This window comes from Triturus cristatus, chromosome 8 (assembly GCF_964204655.1).
Source record: "Triturus cristatus chromosome 8, aTriCri1.1, whole genome shotgun sequence".
Lineage (NCBI taxonomy): Eukaryota > Metazoa > Chordata > Amphibia > Caudata > Salamandridae > Triturus > Triturus cristatus.
The window spans coordinates 330663219-330688678 of NC_140591.1; positions in this window are offsets into that span (position 1 = coordinate 330663219).

The following is a 25460-nucleotide window of genomic DNA, read 5'->3' on the forward strand; positions in this document are numbered from 1 at the left end:
AACACGCCAGTTCCCCATGAGAGAGGTCAACCCCAGAGCTGACACGAATGGCGCGCTACAACGCGTTTTTATTTATGTACCCTTGAGTTACTAAGGATAAAAGAGATGGTTCCCTCCCACTCAAAGGATCCTGCTGGATTTTTTAAAGAATTAGGAGATGTATTAATGATGGGAACATATACTCTTTCTGATATCACAGCAATTCTGAAATTATTGTTGCCATCGGGTATATATGACAAACTAAGAGAGAAAGATTGGGAAGTAGCAGGTGAACACATTAGATGGACCGAACTTCAGAATGACGAAAATACTAGAGTAGCAGGTCAAGGTATAGGAGACAGACTAAAAGCACTTCCTGGCACTATTTTAAAGGTGCTACCACAGTTACTGACAGTGAAAAAGGAGGACTGGGATACCATTTCCTCCTGCAAACAGAAACATGGTGAAGACATAGGAGATTATTACACCAGACTTGAAAAATGTTTTGCGGTAAATAGCGGCCTTACGCCGACAAGCGAAGCTTACCCGCATCTGTTTGTTTCCAAATTAGTAGACAACGCCTTGACAGCTATTAAGGAAAGAGTACTAAAAGTAGAAAGTACCTGGCAAGCACATACACCACCACAGGTGTTACAAATGCTACAATACCACCAAAATCGCATTAGGGATGAAGAAGAAAATGATAAAAAACGCATGAAAGACACCAAGATGAAAGCGTTAGTAGCCCAAACTACACCCCAGCGCCAACAGACACCAGGTAGCCAGACAAACGTGAAGAGCACTTGTAATTATTGTAAAAAGACGGGACACTTCGTTAAAGACTGCCCTGTCTTAAAGCACAATTTGGCTACTGGTAAGACACAGCCTCGTCCATATCAGCCAAAACAGAATGTTTCCCAAGACAGTTCAACACCTTCAGTTCCACCGACAACACAAATGGCCCAAATGAACATTATAGACAGCGACTACACTGAATACTACCCAGATTTTTCATGATGTTGCCCAGGGAGAGAAGATGACAAACTGCCCCTAATCCCCATCCCAGTAGATCAGAAAGGCCCATTTATAGAGGTCCGACTTCTTGGGGAGGATAGAAAGTTTCTACTAGACACTGGGGCCAGTAAAACAACAATAAGCCATAAAGAGGTCCCAGAGGCTCCTCTCTCGGGTTCAAAAAGTATTTCTCTGGGTTTCTCCGGACAACCTGTGACAAACGCCACGTCAAAACCACTGCCCTTGCAGGTTGGTCCCCTCACGACAACTACAAATCTTATATTGACAAAATCATGTCCAGAAAATTAGCTTGGTATAAAAACATTGAAAGAATTAGGAGCTGTTATTGTTTGCTCACCTAAAGATGTCAGATTATTTCTACGAGATTTTAAGGGCCACTAACCAAGTAGAGAATTAGACGAGCGTTTGAAAGATTTGCCACACACCCTTTGGGCCACTGATTCCACCACAGTAGGATGTATGGAAATAACACCTCAAAAGGTTACACTGAAAGAGGGAGCCCAACTACCACGTATAAGACAATACAAAATTCCACCTCAAGCTGAACAAGCATTAATGTTAATTATTCAGGACCTAATACAGTCAGGTGTGATTAAAGAAACAACTTCGAACATTTGCAATTCCCCTGTTTTACCAGTTCATAAAAAAGTGGAACCAGGAACACCACCTGTCTACAGACTAGTGGTGGATTTGAGAGAGCTCAATAAATGTTTCATTCCACAACACCCTGTGGTCCCAGATATCTCCACTTTACTCACAGCCATAGATGCAGAAGCAACACATTTTTCTGTCATTGACTTAAAAAACGCATTCTTCAGTATACCCATTCACCCAGACAGTCAATACCTTTTCGGCTTCTCCTTACAAGGACGAAGTTTCCAATTCAAGAGCTCCTCAAGGTTTCACCGAAAGTCCAAGTGTATATAGCCAAGCACGGAAAAGACACTTGGACACTATTCAAATGCCCACAGATACAGCCATACTACAATATGTTGATGACATCCTCATTACGGCCAGATCTGACGCAGCATGTGCTGAAGCATCACTACTAGTACTAGAATTCCTAGCTGCAAATGGCCATAAAGTTTCCCCTGGTAAGCTCCAATTTTGTTTACAGCAAGTGGCATACTTAGGGCACTTGCTGTCAAAGGAGGGTAGGCAGCTTACACAGGAACGCATCCAGCTCATACAACAAATACCACAACCAACAACACAGAAACAAGTTCGAGCTTTTGTTGGTCTCACCTCATATTGTAGACAGTGGATCCCGCAATTTGCACTCATTTCTAAACCATTAGTGCAGCTGACAGCACTCGAAGCTGGCGCTACTCCACAATTACCCTGGACAGATGAACACACGCAAGCTTTTCAGTCTCTTAAAAAGGCTATGTGTCAAGCCCCAGTGTTAGCAACACCTGATTACACCAAAGATTTTACCTTGTTTGTAACAGAAAACTCAGGTACAGCACTATCAGTCCTGACCCAACTTCAAGCAGACAGACATAGACCATGTGGTTATTTTTCAAGTACATTAGATCCAGTAGCACAAGCATTACCTGCATGTCTAAAATCAGTAGCAGCTACTGCACAAGCTATTAGACAAAGCGATGCTATTGTATTGGGACATCATCTGATAGTCCAGGTCCCACACGCTGTAGAACTTCTGCTAAACAGAACGCAAACACAGCATCTGACAATAGCCAGACTCACCGGATATGAGATGACGATTTTTCAGCCACATATTGAGATTAGACGATGCAATATTTTAAACCCAGTAACACTGTTGCCACTGACCTCTCCTACTGAACAACTTCATGATTGTATTGACATAATTGATTTAGTGACCAAACCCAGACCAGATTTACAAGATACTCCCCTTTCTAAGGCAGAAATGACACTTTTTGTTGATGGTTCTTGCATGAGACTCCCCACTGGAGAACTAGCAGCAGCCTATGCCGTCACAAATGGTACAAACACCTTGGAAGCACTCAAGATAGAGATACTGTCGGCACAAGCAGCCGAACTCATAGCACTAACACGAGCATGTCACTTAGCAAAAGGAAAATTAGTTAACATTTACACTGATTCACAGTACGCTTTCGGGGTTGTACACAACTTCGGCACATTGTGGAAAGAGAGAGGATTCCTCACATCACACGGGTCTAAAATACAGCATGCTACACTCATCACTGCCCTCTTAGAGGCCAGTCAGTTACCAGCGAAAGTTGCAGTATTAAAGTGTAAAGCGCACACAAAAGGAACCGATGAAATATCAAAAGGAAAAGATTCTGCAGACAGTGCAGCCAAATTAGCAGCAAACACAGAATTGAATATACTACACCGCCAATACGCAATACGAGACCCCTTTTCTGACATCCAGGATGTCCAAAGTCACACCACACCACAGGAACTGCTAGAATGGAAGGAAAAGGAGGGGTCCTTACAGATCAGGGTTGGATGACACCTGAAAGAGCAGTATGGTTTCTGCCGGATGCTATGGTACAGGTTATAATAAACACCATACATGGACCAGCGCATCTGGGAGAAAAAGCAATGTTAGACAGCATACAGAACATATGGCACAACAAACATTTGAGAGCTGCAGCTAAACAAAAAGTTAAAACGTGCATGATTTGTAATCAGTTCAACCCAGGTAAAGGCACAAAGGTGGAGCAGGGTGGATTCCAACCCCCTGACCATCTATTTGAAGTTCTCCAAATGGACTATATCCAGATGGAGAGATGTAGAGGTCACAAGTATGTGCTAGTTGTAGTATGTGCTCTGACCAGATGGACAAAAGCCTATCCCGTACCAGATTACACTGCAACGGCAACTGCTAAGCAACTAGTAAGAGAATATTTCCCGAGATATGGGTTGCCCCGCGTCATCTACTCAGACAATGGCCAGCCCTTCTCCTCTGAACTCATAAAGCAAGTGTCTCTTCTGTTAGGGTACACTTGGAAATTTCACTGCGTAAGACATCCTCAAGCAGCAGGTCTAGTAGAGAGACACAACCAGACTTTGAAGACAAAATTGGCCAAGATATGTACAGACAAAGGCGTGGACTGGATGGTAGCCTTACCGGTTGCCCTCTTCTACATGCGTATGGTAGCACATTCCAGAACTGGTCTATCTCCGTATGAGGTGGTCTTTGGCAGACCACCAAATATGTGGGGTACGCCAATGCCTAAAAGAATTACTGATGTAGACAGCAGAATATTGACTGATTACCTGGCTTCCTTGATGTCTGCACTCCAATCTTGTCGTTCACAGGTCGCTGCAGCCTTCCCTGACAAAACCGCCCCTGGAGAACACACCATCCGACCCGGCGACTGGGTGATGATATGAAACTTCGACAGGACCAGTCCTCTTCAGCCCAGGTGGAAGACTCCGAAGCTTGCGCTCCTAACCACGCGGACAGCGGTGAAGGTCGAAGGCAGGAAGGGCTGGCTACATGCGAGCCACTGCCGGAAATATTTTGGACAAAGAGACACTGCTGCCGGCGACACTGCCAACCCTAGTGACATTGTAACAGAACAATCTTTTGTGCCTTTGGAACTGACCCCACAACAAGAATATAAATCAAAGTTGAGGTCTGCCATCCGGACTCTGGCGAATTAAGTCCACTGGGCGCAGGTCCAGTGGTGAAGCGGTTGGAGCATGGGGATGGATTTAAACACCTTGACTATGTGGGAAAAAGATAGAATGAAACGCAGAAACAAGAACTTTAAGAAATTGCGTAGTGGTTCTATCATATGTTTAATGATATTGTTTTTCTTCATAACCATTATGACGTGTCTTGGTTGGATCCTCCACACTGTTTTTCCTCCAACACCACACACCTCTCATGCACCCAACAGCACTCAGGAACACACATATCATGACCTACCCCCTCATGAACAAGCCCATAGACTAGCCTTGCAAAACTATACCTTTATACAGATGTTACACTACACTCATCAGGCCAGCAATAGCACAAATTGCTTGATATGTGGCCGCCTCCCACCTCATCAGAAAAAGGGAGGGATGCCTCTTTTCCCCTTTCCATTTTCCTATAATGGGACTTGTGAAGCCTGGTTCGCCCTAATAACAGCTGACGATACCACCCCCACCTCCTGCCCTGACGGAAATTATTCATGCAAGAATGGGTGGCCTTGGGGGAACTTAAACAAGGTACTTAATGCTGCCTGTCCTCCAAATAAGGATGGAAGTCCTCAGGCGACAGGAACAGTCCTAGAAAGTGAAGAATGCAAGCAAGGGAACATGACCATGTCCTACAAGATGTTAAATACCAAACCTAAAAAGAATGCTGGTCCCCCTTCCATCTCGGTCTCACCAGTAAAAGGACACCTGTGCATCAAGAAAAATGGCTCTGTTCCATTAGGACACAGTGACTGTCATACCACTATAAGTTTTGAAAACAAAGGAAAGTCCTCATTTCAAGCATCTCGCCATACTTATTTCGTCTGTGGCCAAACGGCCTATGTGCAGCTGCCCTTGAACTGGGGGGGAACTTGTTATATAGCATTCCTGTTACCCCCTGTCTTTGTGGCCCCATCCACTTACCACCGAGACCTCCTAGTGCCCCATGTCAGACATAAAAGAACGATCGATACCTCCTTGGTTGACCAAACAGAAACCTCATGGGAACAGTATACAGATTTTACCAAAGGGTTCTTCTTCTTTGTTGGCCCTGTACAGAACAGCAATCTTATACGCAGGTTGACAAGGACCTTGGAGGCTATTGTAAACCAGACGGCGTCTGCCCTGGGGAGCTTAACCCAGGAGCAGTCGCCATACGATTGGTTACTCTCCAAAATCGCCTTGTCCTTGACATCATCCTGGCTGATAGAGGCGGAGCCTGTAAAATTATAGGCTCTAGCTGCTGTATATTTATTCCTGATAATTCCCCATCTGTATACACGGCCATAACAAAATTACACAAGATAGCCGTAAGTTTACATCAAGAACCTGGCACCTGGACGTGGTCTGATTGGTTCTGGAAGATAATATCGTCCTGGGGATGGCAACTGCTGTCAGCAGCAGGTATAATATTCCTGATAATAACTGGATGCTGCCTTTGCATCCAATGTGGTCCTGCCCTGTGCGGTCTATGCACTGCAAACTGCATTCCTAAACCACTTGTCCAGAAGAGAGAAAGGGAAAGAATTATGCTACAAGAATGTATAGATGATCTCATGCAAATTGAGATATAATATAGGTACACTCTGGGGCAAGGAGGGAATGTGGAAATAAAATTGACAATTGTGCCCCATCATTTCCCTGTTTCTGCCTGGTAGCCATTTGCCTCACACAAACACCCATTTTGTGTGTGACATGCTCTCAGCAACTTGTCTGAAAACTGTCCTTCACATCCCCATTGAATCTTGCACAACCCCCTGCTCCTTGTGGTCGAGCCAATTCCAAGAAGCCTGCCTGTGTGCCTTCCCCCAGTTGTGCCAGAGACTCAGCCACATCCTGTCCATTGTTGGTGACTCAGCCTGTCACACCAGCTGCCCTGTGACCACCCCCAACTGAAAGTGGAAGCACGAGGTTAGGCCCTGAAACCATACCAACTAATAGAGGAAGCACAAGGCTGTACACTGTGAACACACATTTCTGTGGTTCTGCCAGTTCCCAAAACCAGCAAGATAGTTCCTGTTTTACACAAGATGGTTCCTGTTCTTGACTCTAAGCCAGAGATAAACCCCCGAATGAGTAAGGGCCTTCAACTGAAAGAGAACACATTTCCACACATCACATGCCCTCTCACGAGACCCAAGACACGCCCCTACCTTGACACATCTGTTGGAAATTACTGCTTGTCACTTCCCTTTTTCTTGTCACTTCTCCTTTCTTCTTTTTCCTATTGACTGAAAACTGTAAAAATATTCTGATGTGTGAATAAAACTGAAGACCACTCCTGTACCCGCTTGTTGCTGGAGCTCTCCCCTTAACTCGAGTTACTGGACCCTTTTTTTACTCGAACACCACGGACTCCTCTCTTTGCTTTGACTGAAATTATGATTATTAAGTATAGAAATTCTGAGATGATGTAATATTGAATTAATTTACAATGTGCATTACCATAAATGCATCGTACTTGTTTGGTTGGACTCCCCTGACACGAGCCGTATGGAAAGCATTCCGGACACGATTCGGTATCAGTGCTTTTTGAATGAGATCGGAATCGCCCCTTAGTCTATAACAACTTCCCCCAATATGTCTAGATTGGAAAGGGGAATATTTAATGTAACCCCCTTAGTGTTGAAAACCTTCCCCAGATTGGGTTAGATTGGAGTAGATATAGTAAATGTCATTCATATGTTGTTCAATACCTTCCATAAAGTGGTTTATATTGGAGAGGGCATAGTAAAGGTCACCCTTTTCGTGTGTCCAACATCTTCTTCAAATTGGTATAGATTTGACTGGGAATAGTAAATGCTACCCTTTTAGTGTCTATCACCTTTGTCCATTATGGCAAGTTTGGATTGGGAATAGTTAATGACACCCTTTTAGTTTCCAATGCCTTCCCCAAATTGGTTTAGATTGGAGTGGGAATAGTATATGTGACCCCTTTAGTTTAGATTGGAGTGGGAATAGCATTTTTCACCCCTTTAGTGTCCCACGCCTTCTTCAAATTGGTAAGACTGGAGTGGGAATAGTAAATGTTACCTGTTTAGTGTCTAATATCTTCCCCAAATTGCTATAGGTTGGAGTAAGAATACTAAATGACACTCTTTTAGAGTTCAACACTTTCTTAAAAATGGTTTATGTTAGAGTGTGATTATTTAATTTTATGAATTTTAGTCTGAAATTGTTTGTTTTAATTTTTAGCTGAATGTTGTAGAAATAGTTTGTTATTTCATTAATATTTTTGAGTTTAGAAATATAATAAAAAATAGTTATTTGATTGTAAGCAATAATACCATTAATTGCATTTTTTTATACAATAAAGACATTTGTCACGTTTTTATCATTTTATTTGTGTTTTAAAAGTTTATTTATTGTGTATTTTTACATTTTTAAACATATATTTCAATTTAAAAATAACATTTATGTATAGTTAGCTAAAATATTTTAATGATTTTTCATTATTAAATAAAACATTTAAATTACATCTAAATACTATTCATTATTTAACACTTTTTTAACACTTTTTAAATTGTTTCTAAATATATATATATATACATATATATATTCACTGAAAAAACCATAGGTTTCACACATGTTATAGTTAGCGGAAATTTTACTGATAAAAAACCAATGAAATTCCCCCGTTATAGTTAGTGCAGGCAACCATAACTCACGCGACCGCAATCCTCTGCTGATGCTAATACTGTATTTAGACACTTATTTGCCCATGTCTTCTTCCATACATTTTTAGCTATACATATATTACAAATATTTTTTTTTCATAAAGACACATATGTCATCAGCAGAAGATTGCGGTCGCGTGAGTTATAGTTGCCTGCACTAACTATAACGGGGGAATTTCATTGGTTTTTTATCAGTAAAATTTCCGCTAACTATAACATGTGTGAAACCTATGGTTTTTTCAGTGAATTTGCAAGGTTTTTTAAATGCTAATTCCTAACTATAACTTGTGTGAAACCTATGGTTTTTTCAGTGAATTTGTACAGTTTTTTAAATGCTAAGTTACTTTACGCCATTCGTGGCGTGCGCGCCCACTTAACGCAGTTCGTTCCGTGCGCGCACGGTGAGCACGCGGTGCGCTTCACGCACCGCGTGCCCACTTTACGCAGTTAGTGCCGTGCACGCACGGTGGGCACGCGGTGCGCGTAGCGCACCGCGTGCCCACGTTACGCTAGATGGGCCATGTACGCACGATGCGCTTCGCGCACCGTGCGCACATGGAGGACATATGATGCACTTCGTTTTGAAAGGTAATATTTTAATTTTTCGTATATTTTATAAGCCATGCACAAATGGTGCCCTTCGGGCACCATTTGCACACGGGGTGGAGAGAGTGTGGATAATTTTTTTTTAATTATTTTTTTGATAAATATTTTAGTTTATCATAGTCTGTAATAAGGCATGCACAATTGGTGCCCTTCGGGCACCAATTGCACACGGGGTGGAATTACCGAAAAAATAAAAAATCAGTTTTTGGCCTTGGGGGATCTTTGGGGACTCCCTCAACATGGCTATGTGTGTGGGAGTTGTCTAAACAGCCCCTTTACATGTTTTTGGGCTTTATATTTTAAAAATCACTCTCAGTGCGAGAGAGAAAATGGCGGCCGCCGCTTCCTGGTTTCGGCCGATTCTAATGTTTACTAAGATCTAAGAGCCAATCAGAATCGCGCTCGCGCACGCCACCGTACGCGTACGGTAAGCGTACCGTAAGCGCACCGTAAGCTGGCTCAGATATATATATTGATTTAAAGGCTATTTTCTCAGAATCTACTGAACATATTTACACCAAACCTACAAAAGGCACTTCCTTGACCTGAGGACTACCTCTCTGCCAAATTTCTAGTAATTCTGTTCAGCCGTTCGGGCTGTAGCCCTGTCTAAAGGTCCTATGGAAAAATGCATGGGAAAAACGCGTTTTGGGACCCCCCTTTTATCTCAGCCCCCGCTTGACGAATCCCCCCGAGACTTTCAGGGTAGGAGCGGAGCGTAGCGCCCCACCTATTTTGAAAAATTCGCGAGGATTCGTCGACCGGCGCCAAAGTTATTCAAAATAGAATGTTGCGGATTTCCTATGGACACGTGGTCCTAACTATAACTACCTACTGGCGACCGCCAGTAGGTAATAATTATATATATATATATATATGATCTGTGACCAAGGGCGGACGCCCGAAACGCGTCAGATTTGGTGAACTTGCCTTTTCAATAAACTTGCCGAAAGAAGACTGGGACTTGCGTGGTTTTTCTCGTTGCTGCCTGCCTGGCGGTTCTATGGTGAAAGACTTCTGTTTGTGCATATATATATATATATATATAAATATATATATTCAATTTCATTTCAACATGTTTTTCAGTATATATTAAATAATTGTATATATTTTATACTATTATTTAGTTTATACTTTACAATTATTAAACATTTTTCACAACTTTTTGACATGTTTTACATGTTTAACAATTTTTTTATGTCTTTGCATACATGTATTCAACATTTTTACATAATTTCCCATTGATTTCTATGAGGAGGTAAAGAGGTAGTCTTTTTTTTAGTTTCATTGAGCAGCCATTTGTTTTTACTGCTACGTTCTATTTTATAATCTATTAGTGTTATTTTTAGTCTATTTTCCCAGTACCAGGTAGTGGTATTGTGCTGCAGTATGTTGGCAAGAGTAAGTCCTTTTTTGAGGGCTTTGAGAGTGGGGAGGGTTTAAGGGGGAGGTCCAGATGTTAGTTGTAGTGTTGTTTGTAGGTTTTGTCATATATGTTGTTGTATTGATAGTTTTTTTCACTTGTTTGTAGTTTTGGGTGTTCATATACTATTTTAGTAATGTATCGTTATGCTAAATTGAATTATGTTACTTATAGTTTGCTGATTAAGTGTGATGTATATGTATTTTTGGGAATGTAATGTGTTTTGCTGTTTGGGTTTCTTATTTACTTTACAGATTTTTGTCTATAAATGTGCTCAATGAGCATTGGGAGTTACCTTTATTTTAAGGAAATCATTTTTGTTTATAATAAACCAATGCTTTATACTTTGATTTCCGTTTTTGGGGGAGTTTCAGGAGCATTTTGTTTTTTTCAAATACTTTTTGGGGGTTTTAATGGTTCCTAGATGCTTTGGCTTGCTTCCAAGGATCTCTATTGGATATGTTTTATTTTTGTATATTTCTTGGGGGCTTATCGGACAATATTGTTCCCATTTTTGGTACATTACAATTTTTGACTACAATTCAGAGGAAAATCTGCAGCTTTAGAACAGTACGTTTTAATTATTTTATTTCTTTTGGGTGGGAAATGTGATATTTTAATGCTTGTGCAAATATAATGTTATTTGAATTGTGTGGGTTATGTGTTGTAATTATTTTATGTGATGGATTGAGTTTGTATTTTTAGTTTCTCGTTGGTGATGGTTATATTTTTTCTTTTAATAACTTATACATCATTGTATTATCTCAGTCTTCATTAACATTGGTCTTGCATATAATTTTTAAACAGATGTAATGAAATATTATATTTATTATTTATTTAAAAAATGATTTGTCATGTTGGTTTACATTTTGTGATAGTTTTTGGGGACTTTGGTAGTTACTATTTATTTTATATTATTTTATAATATGCTTTTGGCTATCATTTTCAAGTAATTTACTCCTTTATTATTAATGAACTGTTTCACTTTAAATTGTAGCATGTCATACATTCTTATGGTTTGTTTTCTATATTTAGTGGCAGTTAGGCTAACAGACTGCTCCATTCACAGTTGTTGGTAGCTTTCCTCTTCTATAAATGTATAGAGTGTCGGTTGGGTTCTGCCTAGCATGGATTGGAAGGCATTGTGCCATCCCTCCAACTCGTTGTTTGTTTTGGTTTCTTGTGCCAAGGAGCTGTCATAGAAATTCCATCATGGTATTTGGAATTCAGATTGGTGTCTGTGCCTGGAGTGATGCAGTCAGCAACCAAAGTATCTTCAAAATATTCTATTAGAGGGCTTAGATTGTCCTAATTTTGTTGGTAGAAAGGGCTTTTTATTATTAAATTGCAGTGGTTAGCTACCTATGTGACAGGGACATAGGCTAGTGCTTTCTTTTTTTTTTCAATGACAAATTGGCTGTTTGTTGAATGTTCTACACTAAGGGCCTTAATATGAGGTTGGCAATTCTCCTGTCGGCCTGTCACCTCTGTGCTGACAGGAGGACAGCCAAACCCGTTGTGCGCCCGCTGGGTTATGATTGTAACCCAGGGCAGATGGGCGGTGCTGCGGCAGTCGTGGCGGCGGCTGTGTAAGGCTCATAGCAGAGACTTAACAGCAGACCGCCGCTGTGATAGTGCCTACAGCACGTTCCTGCGCGGTGTGGCATGCACTATGTTGTGCATGCCACACCGGGCAGGAACGGGGGTGCAATTCCAGTGGGGCACACCATGTGCCCCCACTCATGCACCAGCAGGCCCAGATCTGGCGGGGGGCCCTGTGAAAGTGGGTATTGGCTGGTAGTTGGACTGTGCTCTGTTTGGGGACTTTAGACAGTATGGGGCTGATTATGATGTTGAGTGGAAGTGTCCAATAAATGGGACCGGCGACCTCCGGTCAGCGGTCCCGACTGCCTGATTTGGATGCGACTTATGGGAGCATGTGCTACAACTGTACACCGGCCATAGTACATACTCCTTAGGAAAATGGGAGGTGGTGTTAATCCCTGCACCCCGTGTCAGGCACCTTTGAGTGCCTGCCATGGGGTGCAGAGATTAGGTGCCCCTCCGCCCCCAACTGGAGGTTGTGCATACAAGGGGGCCCTGCTAGGGGCCCACAAACACACTTTCTGACAGGGTTTCCATGTCGGAAAGGCCGGCATGGCAACCCTGCCAGAAACCGTACGTCGTAATCCCAAGGGCGGAAAGACTGCCCTTTAGGATTACAGGCCGGCCTCCGAATAGCTGACACGCTCCTTGAATCCATGGGAAGCCAGCCAGAATGACCAGGTGATTTCAATTCCGACCGACTGATTCATAATCAGCCGATCGGAATTGAAACCAACGATGGGTGTCAGAAAGCCTCCGACCAAAGCCATCTTAATAGGCCCCTATATCTTTAAGGATTTTTGCAGTGTGTTCCCAGGAGCTTCTGCTTGCCTCTCTCATATCCTGCAATACCCCTCTTACTTCTTTTTCTGTCACATTTGGGGGTTGTTGTGCTCTCTTACATGAATTACAACATCTTCTTCTGTAGTTGCCCTCCCATAGCATGCATAATAATAATAATTGGTACATTTCCAAGTTATATTTCCTGTTGATGAACTTTCCTGGTTGTAGGTGTAGCCCATGTGATTTAGTAACTGCTTTCCTTTATGTGATGTTTTGTATTTTGCTGCCTATGTTGTTATATCTGAAAGTAGCGTAATAGTATAAATATAAAAAATATTTTAACGTGTGCAAGTTTGTTATTTACATATACAATTATGCAATTCTGTTTTGTATACTTACAAGTATGTTCTGTTTAGATGTTTCACACCATTTTGTAGTTTTTCCAGTGGAGGTGTTCTAATGTGGAGCAGGTGCTTTCTTTTCTACAAGATAAAAAACATCAGTTTCATTTTAGATGTTAATTTGTTGGTAGTTTGTAGAGATTGAGGTCATCAGGTTTATTTTAATTCGCTATTTAGATGAGTTTATAATTTTTTTTTGTTGATGTATACTTACTTTCTTGTATCATTTTGCTGGTTTGTGATAGTTGTTTGTTTTGGCAGTTTATCATTTTTCCAAGTTGTAGTTTTTTTCTTTTGCGTAGTCTATATAAATAGATACAAGTTGGAGAGTGTTTTATTAATTATTTGCTATTTTACATTTTTACGATTATTAGCAAGTACATTTTAGATCAAGTATTAGTTTTACTTGCTTGGTTAAGTAGTTATTGAGATGTAAATGTTTCTTTTTAAATGGTTTGGTCAGAAAATCAGGCAGAGTTCCCTCATCTTGCAGCGTTTGTTGCTTTTAAAGTATTTAGTTGTTTAAATTTGTGTGCCTTTTATATTGTTGGTTTAATTGTTTGTCTGATATCATTGGAAAAAGTTGTTTATACTTTAATTTTATTGGCTGATTTAGTTTTGGATTGAATATTTTTTTCAGTTATGTCATTCTATGGTAAACACTAGTTTAGGTTTTATTTATAATGTATGATAGATGCTTTGATATTTTTAAATATGAATGTATTTATATGTATAATTATTAATATTTAGGTTGTTCTCTAAATGTTTTTAGTTACTGCAAATATTTTTTTGGGGTTGTATTGTTATGATTTTTGTTATATAATTTATTGGGGCTAATGGTAAATACTTTGGTTATGAAATATATTTATATTTAATGTAAACATGTAAAAAATTTGTAAGGTTTATTTCAAATGACTGTTTTACGTAAAAAAGTGTTTTTTATATTTATTAATGGTGATATAATTGTTTTGGCAATATTATTGTAGTTGATATTGTGAGAACCGATATTTTTGACATATTATGGGCCTTATTACGAGTTTGGCGGTCCGACTGCCCAAGAACCCGTATCTGCCTCCACCAGGAGCCACAGCGCTGGTGATCCAAAGACCGCCGTATTACGAGTTGATCATGGTGCCGGCGGTGTGAATGTGGAGATCTTGCAACGTTTGTGAGTACTTTTTCCAAATATATTGATGCCTGTGTGTGTATTTCGACTGCATAGGTGTCGGATGCACCCATATGGGTATATATTATAAAAAGGACTGACCTGTAGTTTGTCGCAAATGGGATTGTAATACTCGGGGTGAAGATCCTGCTGTGAACGGGGGACCTTGAGAAAGGGATCCACGTCAAACTCTGGCTGGAGGAACAAGAAAGGGGTGAGTACGCACCCCAAATTCTTTGTCACAGCCAGCTTGAAGTAGGCGGTCAGACCGACCAGTCAGCTCGTGGACAAGGCAGCTTGTAATACGGATGGTGGTGCAGCTCCCCTGTACCGCCCTGTGGTGGCTGCCTATCCCTGACAGCAAACCCGGCAGACTGCTGGCGGTCTTGGCGCTTCAACAATGGTCTTCGCAAAAGCGACCCGTCTAACTCGTAATACAGCAGTCGGATCACCGAGCTCTCCACGCAAGTACCATCACCGCCAATACAGCGGTCCATGTGACCGCCAAACTCGTAATATGGCCCTATATGTTTATTTAAAAGTAACTATATTTTTTCCGATATTTGTGTTTTTAATACAAGTAAAAATTGATATTTTTAACAAAGATATTTGTGTTCTCGATATATGTGGTTTTACTAGTTAAGTATAGGAAGTCAATGTTTTTGTTATCAATATTTAATTTAAGATATTTTGTATTTTAATATTGTATGCATCTATATTATGTCAGTGATCCTCAGTGGATACCAAAGCTTTAAATATTACTAAGGTTTCTTTAGAAAGGAACTATGCACATTTGACAGAAACTATACAAAAGGGATTATTATGACTTGCAGTGGCGGTCCAACAACCACCACCCCGGCAGGTCTGCGTGCCGTATTATGAGTGTTGTGGTGGGACTGCCAGGAGACTGCTGCCTCTACCGGGATCAATGATCCCACTGCAACGGTGAACTGCAAATAGCGTGAATATGCTGACGGTGCTGATGCCAGCACTGCCGAACAAATTACAACCTGCATATCCACCGTCCTTTTCATGGCGGTGTCCCTGCCATGAAAAGGGTGGCAGACATGAAGGTAAGGGGGCCCTAACAGGACCCCGGGCCAAATCAGGGCCTGGGGGTGAGTGCGGGGACACATATTTCGTCCCCCCATGGATTTGCACTCTTGCTCCTGCACGGTGTGGCATGCACCACACGGTGCATGCCACACCGTGCAGGAACGCGGTCTGCTTGTTAGGCTCTCCTATGAGCCTAATAGACCCCTGCTGTGACATCACCACGGTACCCTAAATGTGATACAAAGCTGATCTTTAGTTTCCAATGTATTTTCTGTCAACACTATGGGCCTTTGGAAGCACTGAATTCCATTGAGAGACACCTAGCAGAACAATGCTGTGTATTGCATGTATATGATGTATGTATCTCACTAGCAGGTGCCAAAAAATGGAAAACATCAGACTGTAAAGAGGGTAGTATATTTTGGGATTCTTTTAGACTGTGAAATCACTCCTTAAATAACTGCTTCATTGAGGACAGTGTCTCTGGTGTACATTACCTTACAGGAATAATGAAACTAAACATTTCCACAACTAAAAAGGATCAGTATTTCAACACAGTTTGAATTACATTTAAATATGTAAGGATTTAATGCTGCAGGTAAAAGCCCTTACATAATTCATCAATTAAGGACATAAATACTGCCCCTGCAACATTTTTACCACTTTAGTACTGTGGGTGTGTGAGGGTTTTCTTTTGTATCTTGAGATACATGTAATTTATACAAATTAAAACATATTAGGTGAAATACATTTCACTGGTGCCTCAATTAGCTGTTCTCCATATAGGGGCGTGGTCTGGCGCCGATCGAGCGAACAGCAACTCAAGGAGCTCTTGGTGGGGCAGGCAACAACATCTTGTTGTAAATGATGCCCCTTTTGCCCCCAGCCCAGAGTGGGCGAATGGGCCCCATTTGCCCTGCCCATGAAAAGGAACACATGTGCTCTGATTGCCTGCCAGAGCCAACGGCCGGATCAGATCGCAGATGTGAGGAGAATCCAAGGTGGCTGCCCCCTTTGGCTGTCTGCCGAGCAGCACTTGAGCCCCGGCATGGCCCTCTAGTGAAGCTGGACTGTGCCTGAAACCCAAAGGGCAGGAGTGGCCACACAACTTGAAGGTGCCCAGATGCTGCCTCCGCTCATGCCGCCTGGAGAGATCAACTGCTAAAGGACTGTCTCTAAGAAATCCAGTGAGTCCTACGGGTTGGGGCATTTAGGTAGAAGGAAAAACACCCTGCAACACCCCTGAGCCACTGTTCCAGGCTGACGGACTGTGAGCGATGTGGACCACTTGAGATTGCTGACCCAAGAAGGGACTCTGCGAGAAAGTGGCTGGCCCACATGCCCTCATTTGGTTGGGCCCTCAGCTCATAGGGAACTGTTGTGATGATTGGGGGCCATTGCTGAACACCCCCTCTGGCATCTGCAATAACAGGGAGCCATAGCAGGAGACAGGCTTGAGTGTGACAGGTATTCCCTGAGGGTGGGTGTACAACCTGAAGGGAGAACGCCTCTACTGCTGTAAGCCTCTGGCCCTGCAGGGGAGCAGCAACCACAAAGCAAGGGGCCATAACTTGTAGCCACTTGCCTGTCCAAAGCACTGAATACATTCTCAACGAACAATGGGTAGATACTCTGAATGGAAAGATTTGGACAACAGTAAAGAGTCGATGACTCACGTAAACAGCGACACAGAGGAAAAAGCTATTCACTCCTCACAAGTTACGGACAAAGATCGTGTGGACACATTGGACTAGATATTCTTGGTTATTAAAGACACTAGAGAGGCTCTAGAACACAACATTGACACTGTGTTCACTGATATCAGTATATTGTGTGACAATCAGTGCAAGATGGTAGGAAGAAGCATGACAAGTGAGTGGTCTGGGGCTGAGCTGGCACCACTAGCAGGAGGCCTGATGGAACAGATGTCAGAGCTACAGGACAGGGTTCGAGCTTTGGAGTATAGGGCCAAAGATGCTGAGGGGCGAGCCAGTAGAAATAATATCTGCATGATTGTGTTTCCAGAGCGTGTTGAAGGTATTGACATGTTGTATTTATTTTTATCTGGATTAAGGAATCAATAGTCCTGAAGAGCCTTTCTCATTTCTTTGCTCTGGAACGTGACCCGTTCTCCTGGGGCTCTGCCTCAACCAATGGTGGTTAAATTACTACTCTATTAAGATCGGGACCATATTCAACAACAAGCACATGAGAAAGGGGAGCTTCTAATTGAAAACTGCAGCGTAATTGTGGTCTCTGACATTACCATGACTATGCAAAAACCAAGGGCATCCTTGAGATGGACATCAAATATGCAATGTTCTTCCCAGTGAAGCTCAAGGTTGCCACTAACCATGGAAGTAAATTCTTTATTGACCCACAGGGGTTATGGGATTGGATCGAAATGCAGCCTCAGTGCAATGAGTCGAATACCACATAACAGTCGAACCTTCTGTCTCAGCATATCCGCTCCCAGAACAGACCTAATTTAAGGAACTTCCCTACTAAAGCTCAATCGTAATGGAACAGATTGAGAGCAATGGCATTTGTGGCAAATCTCAGCAACTCCGGATCCAGTCCACTTTCAGACCAAATGGAAGTGGTGACAAACAGCATGGATGCTGATTCAGACTCCACACTGTACTCCTGCTCCAGGCCTGACCCACCCTGAGTTACACCGGGATGAGCTGATGACTTTATCTGACGTCTATTGATTAAGTTATTGCCATTATGGGAGGAGAGGGGTACAGTCTCTGATGGGTTTTGTGCTATACATATCATTTTAAAGATATGGGGGCACCGGAAAGGGGTACATCTGCCTATCAGCACTACTCGTTCCAGATGGTAAATCGCACAACTGGGGGACTGCATCAAGCAGTGAGCATCACACCTCTTACATTTTCCATGTGGTTTTGCATGAGCGCTTCAGGATGTTTGACTTATTTTTTTGGATAGAGGGCTGTTGCCTTACTATCCTGGGCTGGGGTGGTGGGTTTGCTTTTTATAGTCCACAAGGCTGTCAATATGCTGTTCACCACCAGTAATGTTATGGGAGTTGATGAATACCCTGGGTCATTACCATGACCTGAGTTGTGCTGAATTACTTTTCTACTTCAATGGAAGGAGGGCACACTGTATATAAGATTGTTTCCTGGAATGTCCCGGGTTTGAACAGCATGACTAAATGATACAAGCTTCAGCTCTGCCTAAAAAGGTGGGTATTCTTATTGCTCTGCTCCAAGAAACGTATCTGACCAAGTCAGAAGGGTTGGCACTACACAACGGGCGGGGCGATATATATTATACAGAATACTCCAGCTTTGAAAGAGGAGATCTCATCTGAGTTTGTCCCGGAGTCCCATTTCAGGTCCTGTGGGTAAAGATAGACAGGAAAGGATTCTATGTCATAATTAGCGGCTGGCTGGGGGGCAGAGACATAATGATAGGCAACGTATGTGCTCCCAATATCGATCAAGCTTGGTTTCTAGTCGAGCTTTCACAGGTAACAATGCCACATATGCCACACTCTGTTATTACTGGGGGAGACTTTAACAGTGTTGCTGATCCTATGCTGGACAGATCCCACCCACCCCTGCTTGACTCTCCAATGACAAGACTGCTAAAGAAATGTTGGGACTGGCAACATCAGTGGGGCGTTATGGACATGTGGAGGGTAACATGCCCAGGGTACTGTGACTGTTCTATTTTCTGAGCCTTGCATGATTTGCTTGGCACTGCTTTATGTACACTAGATGTCCATGTAGCAGTCACTGATTCCAAATACTTGGCTAGAACAATATTGAATCATAACCCTATTGTGAAAACGTTGGCATGGGTCAAAGTGCACCTCCTCATTCTTAGTTGGAGGCTGAAATTGGAGATCTTAGATCACTCGGTCTTTCACAATACCGTGGGGGAAGGTAACCAGAAATACTTTTCACTGCCTCTTCAGTACTTTTAGAGTGGGATGCCTTTAAAATGGTTATTAGGGAGCAGTGTATTGCAGGGACTGCGGGTGTTTGCCAGACAGTGGTAGAGACGGTTATGGCTCAGGAAAAGTCTCTTGGAGATGTAGAAAAGGAGAGGTCCAGGAAACCCGAACGCCACAAAACACTATTAGACGAGAAGGAACGTGGAACAGCTCTGCCGCTCCAACTATAAGGAATATCTTGTGAGGGCCTATGCTGAACAAGATAAATCAGAGATGCTGCTGGCATGGTTAGCTAACCCTTGGCTCACAAATTCTAGAACTGGAGAATGCACAGGGCACCAAAGTTTATAAACAGGTAGACTCAAATTATATTTCTCGCTGATACCACACTACTCTGGGCACTGGCAATCAACAAGATAGGTCACACAACATATAAGACTTTCTGGGAGCCCTTCTGCTGCTTCTGCTTACATCATATCAATCAATCAATCACAGCATTTATATAGCGCACTACTCACCCCAGAGGGTCTCAAGGCGCCCGGGGGGGGGGGGGGGGGTCTGCTACTGCTCGAACAGCCAGGTCTTGAGCTGCTTCCTGAAGGCGAGGTGGTCCTGGGTCAGGCGGAGGTGGGACGGGAGGGAGTTCCAAGTCTTGGCGGCCAAGTAGGAGAGGGACCTTCCTCCTGTGGTGGCTCTTTGGATCCGGGGGATGGCGGCGAGGGCGTGGCTGGTCGAACGAAGGTGGCGTGTGGGAGCGTAGAAGTTGAGGCGGCTGTTGAGGTATGCTGGTCCTTGGTTGTGCAACGCTTTGTGTGCGTGGGTCAGGAGACGGAAGGTGATTCTCTTGCTGACCGGGAGCCAGTGCAGGTCTCTCAGGTGTCCGGAGATGTGGCTGCGATGGGGGATGTCCAGGATGAGTCGGGCTGAGGCGTTCTGGATCCGCTGGAGTCTCTTCTGGAGTTTGGTGGTGGTTCCGGCGTAGAGGGAGTTGCCGTAGTCCAGACGGCTGGTGACGAGGGCCTGGGTGACCGTCTTCCTGGTCTCGGTGGGGATCCACCGGAAGATCTTTCGTAGCATGCGCAGGATGTTGAAGCGGAAACAGTAGGCAGTGACATAACAGTAGAGGAAGGTAAGTCGGCTGTTAAAGAAATAACCAGAGGGAAAGTACTGGGGTCCAATGAATTGTGGGTAGAGTTCTATGCTGACTGCATTGAACATCTGTCCCTGCGGCTTATATAGGTCTAACGATCGGTGAGAGAGGGACCTTCCTTACCATTGTCAATGAAGGAAGCATTGTTAATCCCCCTTCATAAAGCTGAAAGGGCTCAATGTAACGTGCCTGCCTATAGGCCATTGTCGATGTTGAAAGTTGATTATAAAATACTCAGTAAGGTTCTGGCTTCCTGGCTATTGCCATATATGCAAGGGCTCATACACCTGGAGCAAGCGGGGTTCATACCTGCCTGAAATACTGCAATGAATATACAGAGGTTACTTGCCATACTGATGAATGCCCCGAACATTAGTGCAACAGCTTTAGTGTTATGTTATGTTATGTTAGTAGTAGGTCTATAGTGCACGACTCACCCGGGGGCATCTCGGCGCTTGCATAGAGAAAGAAAAGGCTAAAAATTGGAACCGGAGTCATGATAACAGCAAAGTTTAAAACAGGAAGGCTTTTAATTGTTTCCTAAAAATACTATTTGAGCCACAGTCTCGCAAGGCAGTAGGTAGTTGGTTCCAGTAACGTGGAGCAAGGTACGAAAAAGCTTTGCCCCCTGTGCGACTAAGACGTATTCAGGGAACCTGCAGGAGGGCTAGTGAATTAGATCTAAGGTTTCGACAGGATACATATTTAATGAGTTTCTTTTGCAGGTAGTAGGGGCCTTTGCCGTTTAAGGCATTATAGGTGGGACAACAGCTTTCAAAGTGGGATCGCTTCCTCACAGGTAACCAGTGAAGCTCTCTAAGCAAAGGACTTGAAGGAGAGACTGCTGGGCGATTTAGGATCATTCTAGCTGCAGTGTTCTGGATCGCTTGCAGTTTAGCAAGCATGGTCTCACCTACTTCAGCCATCAATGCATTTCCATAGTCAAGTCGGCTAATCACCATGGCCTGGACCAGGATTCTACGATGGTTAGTGGGCAGTTAGGGCAGAATCTTACGTAGGAGACGTAGGCTATAATAACAGGAGCTAGTTGTTGCCGCAATGTGATCTTTCATAGATAATGTATGATCAAGTTTTAATCCAAGGTTTTTTACACATTGTTTGAGGATGGGGCTGCTCCCAGCTGAGACGGCCATCAATCATCTGTCCAGATGGTTGAGGCTTTCCCCATTAACATGACCTCCATCTTACTAGGGTTCAGCTGAAGGCAGTTCTCCGTCATCCAGTTTTAAATAGCAAGCATACCTGCCGAAAACCGGATTTTCTCAGCTTCTAGATTAGGACCAATTGTAAACATAAGCTGAGTGTCATCAGCATATGAAAATATCTTGAAACCGAGTTGTTCTATTTTGCTAAAGGGGCCATATAAACATTAAATATTGTCTGGCTTAGGCAGGAGCCCTGGGGGACGCCCTTATCCAAACGAGTTTTCTCTGAGAAGTATGGCCCTAGCATAATAGTTTGTAGTCTATCCGACAAAACATTCTGCAGCCATTTTAAGGCTGTGCCTTGAATACCACAGGAGTGTAGTCTCTCCACGAGCTTTGAGTGTGAGATGGTGTAAAATGCTGTGGAGAGATCTAATAGGATCAGGACTACTGATCCTCCTGCGTCCATTACCTGCCTAAGGGAGTCAGTCACGGCCAGGATAGCGGTCTCAGTGCTAAAGCCCAGACGGAACACTGATTGCGAGGGGTCCAAAATGTTGTTTGACTCAAAATATAGGCTTAGCTGCCTATTTATTATACTTTCCAGTTGTTTACCCAACAAGGGTAACAAGGAAATAGGCCGGTAGTTACTGAGTACCTGAGGGTCGGCAGTGGAGTTTTTTAGTATTGGTCGTACGTACGCTTCTTTCCATGTAGTGGGGATAATACCTGATTGAATTGAACAGTTAAAGATTTTTTGAATTTCAGGAGCACAGCTAGTGGCTAAAAGGGCCATTATTTTAGGGGGGCAGGGATCTCGGGGCGAGCCGGATTTAGCAAAGGATAATAAGTTGGAAACCTCATCCAGCGTGATTATTTCAAACCAATCAAGGGTGCTAGGTGTCAGCTTTCCCAATTCTCCGGGTCTAGTGGAGGTTTCAGGGTTCTGGGACTTCACAGTTGGAAAGTTAGCATAAATATTTGCAATTTTTTCATGAAAATAAGTCGCTAATGAGTTGCAGAGTTCTTGAAATTCCACTGGGGATTGGCTGCAAGCTTGTGGAGACACAAAATCCTTAACTATGTTGAACAGGACTTTATAGGAATTACTGGCATGGTCTATTTGATTCATAATGAAGGTTCGTCTGGCTGTTTTTATACTCTGATGATAGCTAGACCGAGATTGTTTGTATGCTTGTCTGTCTAAGGGATCTTTACTGATTCTCCATTGTCTCTCTAATGTCTTACATTTGGATTTACCAGTTTTTAGCTCAGATGTATACAAGGGGGCTCATAGAGTCCGCTGAAGAGAGCTGTAGTTTTTTTTTTAGGAATTATGGAGTCTATTGCTGTCACTAAGGCGGAATTAAAGCCTTCCAACAACTTAGAAACGTCCGCATCGCTCTCAGATGGATTAGGACGAAATGCCGCTTTGAAGGTTTCCTGAGATAGGTCATGCCATGGTCTGCGCATCTAATTTTTCCGTCCCGCATTCCCAACTAGGCTCGTAGTAAACGGTGATTGAATAGTAAACATGACCATAGAATGATCAGTCCATGTTAAGGGGTTGGGAGGGTTGCAGGTCAGGTAATCAATATTAGTAAAAATTAGATCGAGGGAATAGCCTGTAGGGCCCATAATGTGATGTCAGTAGACATAGAAAAGGCTTCTGGTAGCCTGGACTGGGCATATCTCAATGCTGTCATGGATGCAACGGGTCTGGGATTTATCAGATGGATTAGACTTCGATATACAGAAGCCAAGCAGGGAGTAAAAACAAGCTGGGCGATCCCAACACCTATAAACTAGAGCAAGGCACTAGGCCTGGAGGTGGAGGGGGGGAGCCCAAAGCCAAGGAATATCTATGAGATATGGGAGACTTATCCCCCCCCCCCCCCCATCACATTCTGCGGGGGTGGGGCCATGATTTTCCATCACGCCACTGAAAAGGGTGTTTGTGTGTTCATCTACACATAGGCGGCGCTGGCGGCCCTGGACAGCCCCCTCTTCTCCCATCTTCCCAGGCCCGGTATATGTGTGCTCTTGGTATCTGCGCCCGTGGGCTCAGCACGGGGCGCTGCATTGCTGCCCTCTGGTTACTGATTAATGCCGGCCGCTTTCCCATAATGTTCACGTCTAGCTGACAAGGATTTCAAAATCAATAACCAGGGGGCGGGGAACGTGCCTGTCTGAGGAAAACAAGCTGTGCTGCTCCACGCGCAGCATCGGGGCCTTGAGGCGTCGAGGTCACTGTAAGGCTCCGTCGCAGAAGAGGCCTCGCCTCAAACACCGATGCCGTGCAGTCATATATAGGCACATAAGCAGTGAACGTGCGCAGACATCTAGCACACAGGCACGCCGCCTAGAAGCACGAGAAGTCGCCCACGCGACCACACATGGGCACAGGCACATATGGGCACGCAGCTAATACATGCTCAGAGGGGTACATCAGAAGGGTAATGCAAGCCCCTGCGGCGCTATGGGTGGGGGTGGGAGGTAGGAACCATTCAGAAGTCCCTAAATATGCCAAGAGGCCCCATTCCACCCCAAGGTCAATGGCTATCGGCAGGGCTTTATGTGGGATAAAAAAAACTGGGGGGTCTCTCAAAGGGGCGTAGCCAATGTAATTCAGGGCGTGGCTTAAAAACAAGTAAGCCAAATGTCTGTGATTAGCAAAGTGTGCCGCCGGACTGGTATTTTGCTGTTTATGTCATTGCATCCAGATATATGGTACAAGAAGTAACATCATACCTACAACAAGTCAGGACTATTGGCTTTGTCAATGGTTGTTAGTTGCATAAGATGAATAAGCAGAAACTATGGCTTGTATACAATATTTAAAAAGCTTCCACTGAAGGCCCTGGTGACACCACAACAATGTTGCTACTCCTGCGTTTCAAAAAGTGAGATATTGCATACTATGGGGGCCTCTCTTCGCGTTCTGCAGGGGTGGGGCATCATTTTACGCTACTCCACGGCCGCACATATAAGTATAAATTGGAATAAAGACGTCACATATGCTTAGAAACACTTAACACGTGCACACATGCAACCCACGCAAGTTACACAGAGGAGCATGTCGAAACGTAATTTGTCGCGCACACATGCAGAAAGGAACATAGGCCCAGGCAGGACAAGCATACTCACAGGCACAGTTTCAAACACAATCAGTCGTGTACTCTGTGGCACACGCAGCCTCTCATACACACAAAGCCAGGGTCACAGGCAACCCTAAAGCAGTGTTCATAGCCACGCACGCCCATATAAAGTCACACGCACAAAGACATGGCACAGCACATCCAGAAAGAAGCATGCACACACATGCACATATTCAAACAAGTGCGCAGCCACATACTCATCCACAGACGGCCAGGCACCCACACAAAGACCCACAGGCACACACACATTCAGGAACAGACACACGGGGAGACTCGCGGTTAAACACAGACAGGCACATATTCAAACACCCAAAGAATATACACACGCACAGACACATTAAGGGGCATATTAACAAGCCAGGCGATAACATAATCGCCGCTTTAGCGGCAGAAAACTGCCGCTAAAATGGCGATAATGGGCTTGATATGCTCTATGGAATTCCAATTGAAGCCCATGTTAGATGTGAAGGACATCTAACATGGGCTTCAATTGGAATTCCATAGGGCATATTACCAAGCCGATTCTTGGAAAGACCTGGGAGATGTTTCGTTTGCTTGACACGCATTTAATAAAGAAGCTCCCGAGAGTGTGTCCAGGGATTGCAACGAGAGTTACTCACCGCTCTGCCACTTCCGCTGACGAATAATGGTGTTAACATGCCTGCCTCCGAGTGAGACGCGCT